Consider the following 13,398-nt stretch of genomic DNA (forward strand, 5'->3'; position numbering starts at 1 on the left):
TACAATATAACTTATAACACTATAAACATATTTTTAAAAATACACACTGTAAAAATACACAGTATTATACAAAGAATGACATGTTTCGTTCTACAAGAACATGTGATTTGATAGAATCTGAGTATGTTCTTGTAGAACGAAACATGTCATTCTTTGTATAATAGTGTGTATTTTCTAAGATATATTTATAGTGTTAAAATTTGTATTGTAATTGCAGTTTGTTTGACAGACTGAAAGTTTTCTTTTTTTTTTTTTTTTACATTTAACTAAGTGAACACTGAATAGTATGGCTTCATTCTTAAACAAATTGTAGATGATACTGAAGTATGGAGCACAAATAGAGAGCAGCTTGGATATAAACTAAAATGCTGGAAAAGAGCTATAGATGAAGGGTGTCTTAAAATCAGACTGAATACATGTGCCTGGGAGGAACTAGGAATGAAACTGTTCAGCTGGATTGAAACCAGCTCCAGGCAAGGGACAGTTTCAAATACTTGTGATTTACTATGTCTGCTGATGCTAATCAGGATCTAGAAATTACCCGCTGAATTCACGCTGCCTGGTCTAACTAGAAAAGGTTGTGTGGTGTCTCTCCGACAGTAGACTAAAGATCGAACCTATACATGTGAAGTGAGACCTGAAATGCTATATGGTGCAGAAAATTGGTCAACAGTGCAGTCACATTGTAAGCGACTGAACGTATCTGAAATGAAGATGCTGAGATAGATGTGTCCGGTTACGAGGAAAGACCACTTCAGGAACAGCATCAAAGTGACTGAAATACCCAGAAAATTCTAGGAAATACGATTGTTCTGGTATGGCCATATTAAGCGCAGGGATGAAAATAATGTGGGAAGGAGAATGCTTGACATGGAGGTGGAAGGTAAGAGGGAGAGTGGTAGATCCAGAAAACGATGGATAGGTTGTGTGCGGGAGGATTCAGGGAAAAAAGTCAAGAGATAGTGCCATTTGGGACCGAGGACAATGGGAACGACTTGTCAGAAACGCCCACTCTTTATGAACGAGAAAAGACGAATAATAATAAGTTTGGGTTTAGGAATGGTCTTGGTGCTAGGAAATCCATAGTGACATGTAGGCTCGATCGAACTAATTAACAAAAAGAAAAAATCGGCTCCCGGTCGATTTAGACTCGTTCAGATCTTGAATCTGTTCAGTGAGTGTTTGGAAGTACAAAATTAGAAAAGACGCTGAACTTCACTGAACAAATCAGTCTATCGAACTGTCTTTGTTGCCTGATCACAAGAAATAGAAACGGGTCTGAACAGATCGAGCAACAAGGAAACTAGAAATCTGGTGCAATGTTACCATGTGCATTGGTTCTCCGCCACTGCATATAACACTAACGCGTGAAGCGGAAACATGGCAACAACGCGCAGCTTTATCACCCATCAGGTGACTGGGCAACTGAGTGGTTTCCTATACCGATCCCGTTATCGAGTTTACGCTGACTCGCACTGCTGATTGTTTAAATATCGCCTACTTCGACTGAGCCTGTCTTTGTTCGTTCTAGCAGCAAGTTCGTTCTCTGACCAAACGAAATGGGTAGTTGAAACGGAGCCGGAATGAGCTAATTGCAGGGCTCTACATCATAGTGTCTATACAAATTTAAGCTCAAACAATATCTCGACCAATCGACTATCGTTGATGCTACTGACAACAATAAAAATTCACAGTTCTAGAACTTCATGCACGCAAGTCAATGTTAAAAACATCCTAGGGATATCAGCTACGAATTTTAGGTAAATGAAATATAATAAAGTATGAGAATATATTCTTTATGTATTCCTAAAAATTACAATCATTTTCATAATCATCGTTATCCGGTCGATTAGATTTGCAGTTTGCGTTTTTCTACCACTACGAGCGCTAATGTAAGTCAATGTATTCTGTGTGGATATTTTCAAAAAACAAACAAACGCCTGAGGATGTTGAACCAAGTAACACATTACAGAAATAATTACTTAAATAAGTTAATTTGGCTAGGATTTGAATAAAAAGAAAACGAGTAAAGAAACAAGTGATTTAGGCTGTTTTTTGGAACTGCATTTACGGCGGAAGTGATTTTCGATATATATATTTTTAGTTTGATAGAGCTATCCAAGACTCACAATTTGGAACCTTTCTGAGCCCTTCAGCCCTTCAACCTATTCGGACGTATGCAGCAGAAACTGGGGTACTGAGGCAGAGAGCTGTAACTAGGATACAGGCAAGTGAAATGAAATTTCTGAGAAGCAGGATAGGAGGGACAATAATGGATAAGATGAGAAATGAGAAGCTTAGAAATATAGTAAAAGAACAGGATACAGACATCTAGACTTACTGTGGGTGGTATGAACACATGAAGAGAATGACACAGGAAATGATACCAGGAGGATGCACGAAGGAAAATGATCAAGAGACAGGTGGATAAAAGGAGTGGTCAAGAGTGATGGAATGATTAAGAGGAGACTGAGAGGCTCGTGTTCCAAGCAGACCTGGCCAACAGCAGGAAACTGCGTAAATATGATGTTGATCAAATCCTATTGAATACCATCAACGAATCAAGTAAGGCAATCAATCATCAATGCTGCAGTTCCTTTCCTGACCTTTCTGCCCTATACGTTTTTTTAAAACTCTTTCAGAAAATCATACATTCTATCAAGTATTCCCGAACATCATAATTTTATATTATAGTCATCAATTTCCACGTGAATTTAGGGCAGTCGCTCAGGTGACAAATTCCTTATCAGTTTTCTTAAATGATTTTAAAGGAGTTGGAAATTTATCGAACCTCACCCCTGGTGCTGGGCTGAGTAGCTCAGCCGTTAGAATGATGGTCTTCTGATTCCAACCTGACAGGTTCGATCATGGCTCAGTCCGGTGATATTTGAAGGTGCTCAAATATGTCAGCCTCGTGTAGGTAGACTTACTGGCAATAACATTATTATCATTATATCTCCTAGTAAATTATTCCATACAAACATCTTAATCTCGCACAGTTTGGATATTTCCTTTATCACACCTTCTCACCCCCACCGTCCTTACCATCTACACTTCCGGCAAATTCTAACAGAACAAGTCCTGGGTGTCTTAAGATGTGTTCAATCATTCTAACTCTTCTTCCCGCCAAATTTAGCCAAACCGACGTCTTCTCACCAAATCGATTCAGGAACTCTTCATTCGTGCTTTGATTTACCCAGTTCACCTCTGGCATTCTTTTGTAACACCGCATTTCTCTTCCTTCCTGAGATAGTTATGGTCCATGTTTCACTTGCATACAATCGTGGCATACTCCAGACATAGGTCTTCAAAAACACCTTCCTAATTCCTATATCAATATTGGAAGGGAGGAAAGTTCTTTTCCTAGAAAGGTCTGCATTGGATGTCGCCCTTACTTCTGCCATCATCAGTTATTCTACTTCCCACGTAACAATAACCATGTAATCCCTTTAAAACGTAATTTTCTAATGTAATATTTCCTGCATCACCAGACTTCGTTCGACCGAACTTAAAGGAGTATGTTACCAATGATGCATTTATAGATTTTTAGACTGCACTAATTCCTTTTGCGAAGATTTCGTATCGCCGGATTTGTGCTGCACAGGATCTTTATTGCGTACCAGTCAATTTACCGACAGGAGTCTGGTGTATTTCATCCCTTTCAAATACCATCGGACTTGGTGGAAGGTGAGAATCATTGACAAGTTTATTCAACATAAATAACATTGTAAATATATATATGCGTCATTGACTTAAAGTCACTCCACTAATTTACATACCCTAGGAGTCTGAGCTCCAAAAGTTAACATTATCCCGCCACTCAGAGACTCAAGTTTCTTACAAAGTTAAGCCTGGCAAACTTTTCAGTCACTTCTGCTCAACACATCTATATATATATAAAATAACTTGTCCTGACTGACTGACTGATTCATCATCGCCGAGCCAAAACTACTAGACATAAAGAAATGAAATTTTGGGAATATATTCATATTAAGATGTAGGTGCTCGCTAAGAGAGGATTTTTTGATATTCCGTCGCTAAGGGGGTGAAAAGGGGGGTGAAATTTTAAAAAGAGTTTATCTATATCTCAAAACTTTAAAAGTTTACAGATGTAAAAATTGGTACTTAGAATCTTCTTTTAAAATAAGGATACACGTATTTTTTTGTTTTCTGAAAACCCCAATAGGAGGGGTGAAAAAGGGTGAAAATGGGGAAAAATGGGTTGAATGCCTTCAATCAGGATACCGGTACTTATATCTCAGAAACTGAAGATATTACAGACCTGAAAATTGGTACTTTTGATCTCTTTTAAAAATAAAGAAACACGTATTTTTTTGTTTTTGGAAAATCCAATTAATGGGAGGGTGAAAAGGGGGTGAATTTTTAAAATGAGTGAATCTCTATCTCCAAACTTTTAAAGTTTGCAGATGTAAAATCTGGTATTTAGAATCTTCATTAAAAATAAAGAAACACGTATTTTTTTGTTTTCGGAAAATCGCAATAGGAGGAGTGAAAAGGGGTGGAAAAAGGGTTGAATGCCTTTATTGAGGTTACTTATATCTCAGAAACTGAAGATATTACAGACCTGAAAATCGGTGTTTGGGATCTCCTTTAAAAATAAAGAAACACGTATTTTCTGTTCCTGGAAAATCCAATTAAGGGAGGGGGTGAAAAGGGGGTAATATTTTAAAATGAGTGTATCTATATCTCAAAATTTTTAAAGGTTATAGATGTGAAAATTGGTATTTAGAATCTCCTTTAAAAATAAAGAAACACGTATATTTTGTTTTCGGAAAATCCAATTAATGGCGGTTAAACAGGAGTGACAAATTGGGGTGAATTTTTGAAAGACTATATCTACAGAATATCTTGGAAACGTAAAATGTTACAGACGTAAAAAGTGGGTGTTTGGAATCTCCTGTAAATGTAAAGAAACATAGGTGATTTGTTTTTGGAAACTCCACTTAAGGGGAACTCAAAAGGGGTGAAATTTTGAAATGAGAATTTTTACAGTATATCTAAAAAACTTAACATGTTACAGAAGTTAAAAATGGTATTTTTTATCTCTATTAAACATAAAGAAACGTGTATTTTTAGTTTTCGGAAATATCACCTGGGTGGAGGGGGGGGGGTTAAAGTGACTGAAAATGGTGTTGAATTCTTTTAATTAGGCTACTGATATATCAAAAATGAAGATTTTACAGACATGAAATTTGATATTTTCAATCTGCTTTAAAAGTAAAAATACACGTATTCTCTTAAAATCCAATGAAGCGGGGGGGGGGTGTGTGTGAAAGAATTGAAAAATTAATTGGCTTAATTGTATGAGAATACATACATCTAATAAAAACTAAAGTTATTACAGATGTGAAAATTCGTATTTGGATCTCCTTTAAAAACAAAGAAAAACGCGGTTTGGGCGGGAAACCATCTTGGAGGGCGGGAGTGTAAAGGAGTTGAATTCCTTTCATGAGGACACATAAATCAAAAACTGAAGAAGTTAGAGTTGTGATAATTGGTATTTAGAAGATCCTTTACTATTAAAGAAACAAGTATTTATTTCGGGAATTTCACTTGGGGGGGGGGGGGAGTAGTGTGAAATGAAGTGAGAAAAGTAAATTACTTTTATGGGGATACTTATATCTCAAAACTGAAGGTAATAGACGTGAACATTGGTGTTTGGAATCTCCCTTAAACATAAAGAAACAAGCCTTCTTTTCATTTCTTTTTGTGGGGGGGGGGGGGTGGCGGTAAATAAACTTAACGGCGGTGGGGTGTAGAAGGAGGTGAGACCAATTGATTTTACTGTTATTAATGTACTTACAAGGATCCTCCGTTGCTCAGGCGGCACCGCGCCGGCCTCTCAAAGCTGGGTTCCGTGGTTCAAATCCCGGTCACTCCATGTGACATTCGTGCTGGACAAAACGGAGGCGGGACAGGGTTTTCTCAGGATACTCCGGTTTTCCCTGTCATCAGCCATTCCAGCAACATATAATAATAATGTTCCGGACCGTCGTCAAATGTGCGGACCGCGCTGGCAACGGCTCCTGGACGGGTAATGACTAAGAATGCAGTCCGGCCGCGGGTTCAGTGCCGCCAAATCACCCAATATGACACCACGCCGGATCTCCTGAAGGATTTTATCCATATTAAAAATGATTAAAGGAAAAGATGGCAAAGATTTACGGACCCAACTGACCAGGAGGAATACCTGAGCCTAGCCCGGGAAGTACGAAATCGATTGCTGGAAAGGAATATTGAAAAATGGGAGGAAACGTGCTGTAAAATAATAGAAAACGAGTCAGATTGCGAATTTCGGCGGATTATATATCTAAAACAATAAGCATTCAATTATAAATTTCAGTATAATACCGTAGCGAAGCACGGGTATCTTGCTAGTTGGTCTATAAATAATCACCATTTAAACAGGAGCAATGAGTGTCCATTCTAAATGGCCTTAACGTAAAAGGAAAGGGTTTAACATGATCGGCCATGAAGAAAAGGCTAGGAGGCGAAACACTTGCACTTCTTTTAGAAAAACTCTTAAAACCATAAATGTGCTTTGGCCCAAAGTTGCAGAGACTAAGCTTATTCTACAGCGGGGTGACTAAACGAGAAGTATTAAATGCCAAAAATTTGTGAAGAATTTAGTGGTTTAGAAAATTTTAGTCACCCCATACCAAGTTAAATGGGAATCAACAGAGGGTAATCACACTTTGTTCCCTTAGTTAACATGTTTCCCAGCCGGAATTTGAACAGAGTCCTCAGACTTGTCGAAAATCTACTTTTAAACAGTTAAAATAGAACTCTACATAAAATTCCCTTCAAGTTATCTGCCGGAGCTATCACATGTTCAATAAAATTCTGCCATTACCTTGTTTCGCTGGGTCTTCGAACGCCGACCGGGTTAGGGAATGTGAAGTGAATTATACGTTAGTGCCATTTGTATGATATCTAAGGGTACATGTCTGTGAAGGACCATAGTTTTAAGTACAAATCATAAATAATATATCACCAGGAGTACGCTTCATATACACCTGAAATTCATTGTACGAGTGGAATTAACCTTTTAGAACCATAAAACAACAAGGAAAAATTAGTCAGCCAAATATTTTAATAATTAGACTAATTTATCCTTCGTAAGTAATTTACTTTTTGGGAGTGTAGACAGACTTTTCGGTACCTATATCTCTGAAATATATCAATAAAATCCACCAATTTTTAACTGTGTACAGAGAATGTGTGTGTGCACAAAGTAGACTACTATGGAGAAGATACAGAAAGAAATGAATTAACAGCATTAATTAAAACATGGACATAAAAATACAGCAATTTTTTGTTGGGTGTACCTGAAGTCAAGTCATTTTTTAAGTCTACTTTTCTTAAACTGTCGTACTGATTCTATGTACAGTACAAAGTACACACAAGATATCACCGGGAGTACGCTTCATATACACCTGAAATTCATTGTACGAGCTTGAGTAGTTCTTGATCTATTAAATTAAATTAAATTAAATTAAATTAAATTAAATTAAATTAAATTGAATTAAATTAAATTAAATTAAATTAAATTAAATATGTCAGCAAGTTTAACTTTACTTTTATTGAAAGTTGTGGCCTAACCTGATGTGTTTGATGCATTCCAGACCAATAATGATCTTGGTTCGGAAGTTATTCATCCTCTTTCTTCATCTTTATATTTCTTTTTCTGGTTCTTGCCTCCTTGGAAGTCTCCTTGAACATTCTCTCTGCCTCGGCAACTCTTCTTCTGTCAATAGCAGTGAGTGCATGCCTGATGTATCCTGCTCCCAGGACCATGCACTTGGATGATGCATTAAAACATATCACTGCAACTAGAACTCCTATTTTCAGTGTCTGTAGACCCACAAAAATAGTTTTAGGAACACGGTCCCAGATACGTCGAATGAAACATTCGTTTTGATTTTGAGTCCTCCCATGAAGGCACTTCTCCAGTAACTTTGGATTGCTGAGATCCCTGTAAATAGGCTTTATTGCCTCAACAACAGCATAAGGAGTGCTTATGCTGATATTCAGTACCATTTGCCTTTGCATCCTGGAACTTGCACCATGTATCAGGACCTGTTGGGCAAAGTGCACGGCAGGGATGTTAATCAGTTGATGAATTGTGTATAAGACTAGCCCATACAGCTTTTCTCATATCAACAATATTTCCCTCATTCCTTCTAATGGCCAGACCATAATATTTTTGCAGTAGATCTATTTCACCATCAGTGAGGCGACCCCTACCAGTCAGGTATTTCCCATCAGAGAGCTTCTGACCTTTAAGGTCTTTTTGCAGTTTTCTCAGCCCAGTGCCTAACCTCTTCTGCACATGGCCTACATATTCCATCTTTTCAATGGCTACAGAAGCTCCATACTGTTTAGCCTCACACACTTTTTGGAACCTTTAGAATCCCTATCACCATATAGAGTTTACTAAATAAATGTTTAAAGTGTAAATATTGTGACAGTGAATGCAGTATTGAACTGATTGAAGATGTAAATAGTAGAAAGGGTTTAACCTCAAAAGTTATCATTATGTACAGTGTCTGGGGTCATAATGAATCTGTATATACCTCAGGGGTAAATAACAAGAGGCTTTATAATGTGAACACAGACTAGCCTATGTTGTGCGGTGTATAGGCAAAGGGTATAAAGCAACACAAACTTTCTTTGAAATTATGGATCTTTCTCGACCTCCTCGATTTGATCGCTACAATAAAGTGTTACTGAGCAGCCTTGAAGATGTAAGTAGCATGTCTTTAAAAACTTCTGTAAAAGAATCAGTGGAGAAAAATGATGGACATTTTGATATAGCAGCTGCATTTTATGAATATTGTAGTGTGTTAAATTGAATGTAGTATACATTTTGTTGTGTGAAGGTGGTTGCTTGGTGCATAGTTCATTATGGATAATATGCTAGTGTATTTCTCTTCGTTTCTGTAAGTACTATATTTTATTTTTGTGCGTAAGTTAATATTATTATTTATTTTTGTATGTCTCGGTATTTTGCTGTGCATATCATTGCGAGACTTGATTTATGTTCTTTGCATATTCGTCATGTTTACTTCATGTTGGTGAATAGATGGTCTTCAAAATATCTCTCATATATTCGATTCTAGAGGATTAACGTTACATTTGTGTCATGATACATGGATATAGGTAGTCATTGCGACGTTACAATTACAGAATAAAGACTTGGAATCTGACTGTATTCGTATTTGTACATGTGAATTATATGCCTGGACGAGTAGTAGCTACTCAGCTAATGTTTGCTGGGATCCTTTCTCATTTTATTTACCCTCTGATATATTTTATTCTGCTCATTTTGACGTCGGTACGTTTTTCTTCATGCTGGTGTTTTTGCCCATTAATTTTTTGCTGATCGTTTCTTGTAAATTAGGGGCTGCCTGGCCGAGGCGGAAAAGCGTGCTCTGTTCGCACGGAAGGACGTGGGTTCGAATCCTCTTCAGGAAGTCGTGAAATTTAAGAAACGAGATTTCCCCTTCCGGAGGTCAGTCTGGTTTGAACAACCGTGGAGTGAAGTCACGCGGTGCAGTGCGTGCCGAGAACATGGTTGGTATTGAGCAGTACCGGGCCGCGATTGGGAAATGGCAGGTGAAGCAGAAGAAGGAGACTAAGAATGGACGGGTGTTAAGAAAAGGAGGAGTAAAAATGGGTGAAGCGGTGCTGGTAGTAACAGTGATAGCGGTGCTACTGGTTATTGGGGGTGTGGAATTAAACCCAGGCCCAAATACCAGCGGACATTTCAGGATGGAGGACTTGGCAGCACTCAAGGTGGTAGTGAGTGAGGTAATACAGGAAAAGTGTCAATGGGATAAGGTGCAGGAAATAAAGGACATGATGGAGGAGCAGAGAAAGGAGATAGGGAACATGAAGAAATGGCTAGAAACGAAGACTGAGGAATCGAACAGGAGAGTGGACAACAATGAGAAGGAAATAGAGTTATTAAGAGGGAAAGTGAAACACCTGGAAGAGGAGGAGGTGATGATGAAGAGAGAAGCGGAGGGGTACAAGCAGGAGAGAATGAAGAAAGCCATATTTATATATGGTGTGGAGGAAGGTGAGAGGGAAGGCAAGATTGACCTGATATCCAAGGTGGTAGAGGTCATACGGGATAGGATGAAGACAAACTTCAGTGAAGTGGACGATATGGAGAGAGTGGGAAAAACTAAAGGACGGAGGCCAGTAGATAAAGTCAGGGATTCGGCGGCCTCCACCTCCTACGGCCCTCCTCAGAGGCCTCCTCCTCCCGCGGGATATTTGAATTTTGGCGCGAGATTTGAATTTGTAAACAAAGCCACGTGCTTTTTGACAGCTGTCATCGACAACAACGCATCGCTAACCTCACTGTTGCCATCTTGACGGGGCTAAACCTCATTGCTGCCAACTAAACGTCACTAGCGCGAGATTTGAATGGGTAAACAAAGCCACGTGCTTTTTTGACAGCCACATGCTTTTTGACAGCCATCGTTAAACAACAACGCACCGCTAACATCAGTGCTGCTATCTTGAAGGGCCTAAACCTCATTGCTGCTAACTAAACCTTACTAGCGCGAGATTTGAATTGGTAAACAAAGCCACGTGCTTTTTTGACAGCTGTCATCCGCCATCTTGCATCGCAAACCTCAGTGTTGCACTCTTTAGCTAGTTATCTTTGAAATGTGGTGGCGGCAATTTGAAAAATTCCACGTGCTCTTGTTTGGAAACAAACCCACGTGCTTTTTGGACAGCTGATAGCAGCCATCTTTAATCAACAGAGCATCGTGCTACCCTCTTTAGCTACTTACCTTTGAAATGTGGTGGCGGGCAATTAGAAAATTTCTACATACTTTTTTGACAAGCTGCCATCTTTAATCAACAGAGCACCGTGCTGCTATCTTTAGCTACATACCTTTGAAATGTGGTGGCGGTAATTGTTATCCGCCATCTTGCATCGCTTACCTTAGTGCTGCTATCTTTACGGTACTGCCTTTGAAATGTGGTGGCGGCAATTTCCACGTGCTTTTTGACAAGCAGCCATCTTTAATCAACAGAGCATCGTGCTGCCATCTTTATGACACTAAACCTTATTCTTTGACATGTGGTAGTGGTGGTAGTGGGTAATTTAAATTCGATGTGCTTTTTTGACAGCTGTCATCCGCCATCTTTAATCAACAGAGCACCGTGCTGCTATCTGTATCGTAGTAGATTGATCGATGTGTTTAGTACACTAAATAAGAGAATGAGACTAGAATAGAACACGATACTTGATACAACATGTGTTTAGAACACGTCAAGGAATACCATTTTTCTAAGAATTTCATATTACAAAAGAAGTGATTAAGAATAGAATCGAACACTGTACGCGATACAACATATGATCGGAACATTGATTGATGTGTTTAGAACACGATATACGATACAACATGTCTGGGGTATACCTTTGTTCTAAGAGATAAAAAATAAGACTAGAATTCTGAAGAGCTTGCGCAAGATAGCAACTGTTATAGTCTCCTTTTCCTTTACCTGCTTTGTCAAGGCATAGCTTTATCGAACATACAACGCGATTTTATGCATAAGGCAATGCAGATATCGCGTACCTGCAGTGATGCATGTTTAGACTTGAACACGCACTGCTGATGAAAACAGATTACAACTAGAATCGCATACTATAGTTCGATGTTGTAGAACACTGCATTGCAAGACTAGAATCGAACAAAGTTCAGAAAATATTTCTGTTCTCAATATACTTACTGAGCTACTCTTCTAAGAATCTACTACTTACTAATCTGCTGAACACCTTCTTTCTTGACATACTTACTCTTCTTTATCTTTGAGAGGAAGAAGCGGGAGGAGGAGAACGTAATACCTAATATAAAATAAAAGAATATGCCAATTCTACACTATTTATTTACATCTTGTATGTACAAGTTTTATCTTGAATCATTTTACCGTAGTGATGTTTGCGTACTTCTCCCTTCTAAACACAATTCTTGTAAGTACATACACACATCCGCTTTATGTGAAGTAGTACCTATCAATACTACTATGCCCCCAATTCTATGTTGGTATAATTTGGAATGACAAACCGTTTGCAATCATCATTATTAAGGGCTGCCTTAATAATTAAATGAGTGTACAACCAATGCTTCTTGCTTCTAATAACAGCCATTTGCTTATGTAAAATAGGTGGATTACTTTTAATACAATTTTTGTAATTTTCTGAACTACATTCTTTTTAATTCCTTTTAATCTTTTTATTTGTAGTTGATTTAAGAGCATTATGCAATATGATTTGGATTTAGTACCTACAAATGAATCGATAACATTTCCAGGAAATTCGTCGTTCATTTTACCTAGAACCTTTTTGTTTACTAGCGGTAGATTATATTGATTATTTTCAGGATAGTTACTAGTATCAAACCTACCCAAGTCTAGCTTTATATAATTGTAATAGTCATCAGTTTTGATTTGGTAAATAAACGAATCGGTATCTGTGTAGAGCAATTGCGCATTATGAGCGTACTTCTTCATCATATAATCGTAATGGAATTCATGCATTAGTGTTTTAGCTAATTCAAGTACTGCAAAGCCAACGTAGGTAGGTTTGTCGTACTTAAACTTAATACGATTCATCTGTATAATAACTACATTTTCATGTATGATAGCACAGCTACGGAAATTCGGTTTACTTATTAAATGGTTAGCACCATACCTTTGCTTAATATTTTCCCAGTTAGTAATCAATTTTACATTAACGCGTTTGTCAACATTTTCCATAGTCTTACCAAACACACTGTTATTCACAAGCTTGTAGAAATCTTTCTCAAACTCGTTAACTGCATTTGTTCTTAAATTATTGTTGAGATCGATATATGGCTTTAGCCACGGTGACTGATAAAATTATAGTACGCGATGAATTTTGGTTAACTTCAAACCGTGCTGCAAACACTGTTTTAAATTCCGATAATGAATGACATACTTAGATTAGTCATACAAATTAGCAAGTAGCATCTCTGTTGTTGATGTGATGTACGGGGACTTCATATTTTCAGGGCAGAACGGTAAGTTATTATGAGAAGTGTGTAACTCTTTAGGATACTGTAAGTCAACTTCAAGGAAATAGCCTTTATTAGCTTCATCGTCTAGGGTGTGCAGCTGTAAATCATCAATTTCGCACTGCGGTAGCCAGCGGAAACTACTTAATGGTTGATGCTGACTCATTGCCCACCCATACTGATTGTTAGCATCGAGATAAACAATATACAGAGATTCCTGACTAGAGTCAAACCTCGGCATGTACTTATTCGCCTTAGAATAACGCCCACTACACTGACTTAGACCACCTCGAATAGACGATTTTATAAAGTGCAC

Source organism: Anabrus simplex, chromosome 1, assembly GCF_040414725.1.
Source record: "Anabrus simplex isolate iqAnaSimp1 chromosome 1, ASM4041472v1, whole genome shotgun sequence".
NCBI classification, from domain to species: domain Eukaryota; kingdom Metazoa; phylum Arthropoda; class Insecta; order Orthoptera; family Tettigoniidae; genus Anabrus; species Anabrus simplex.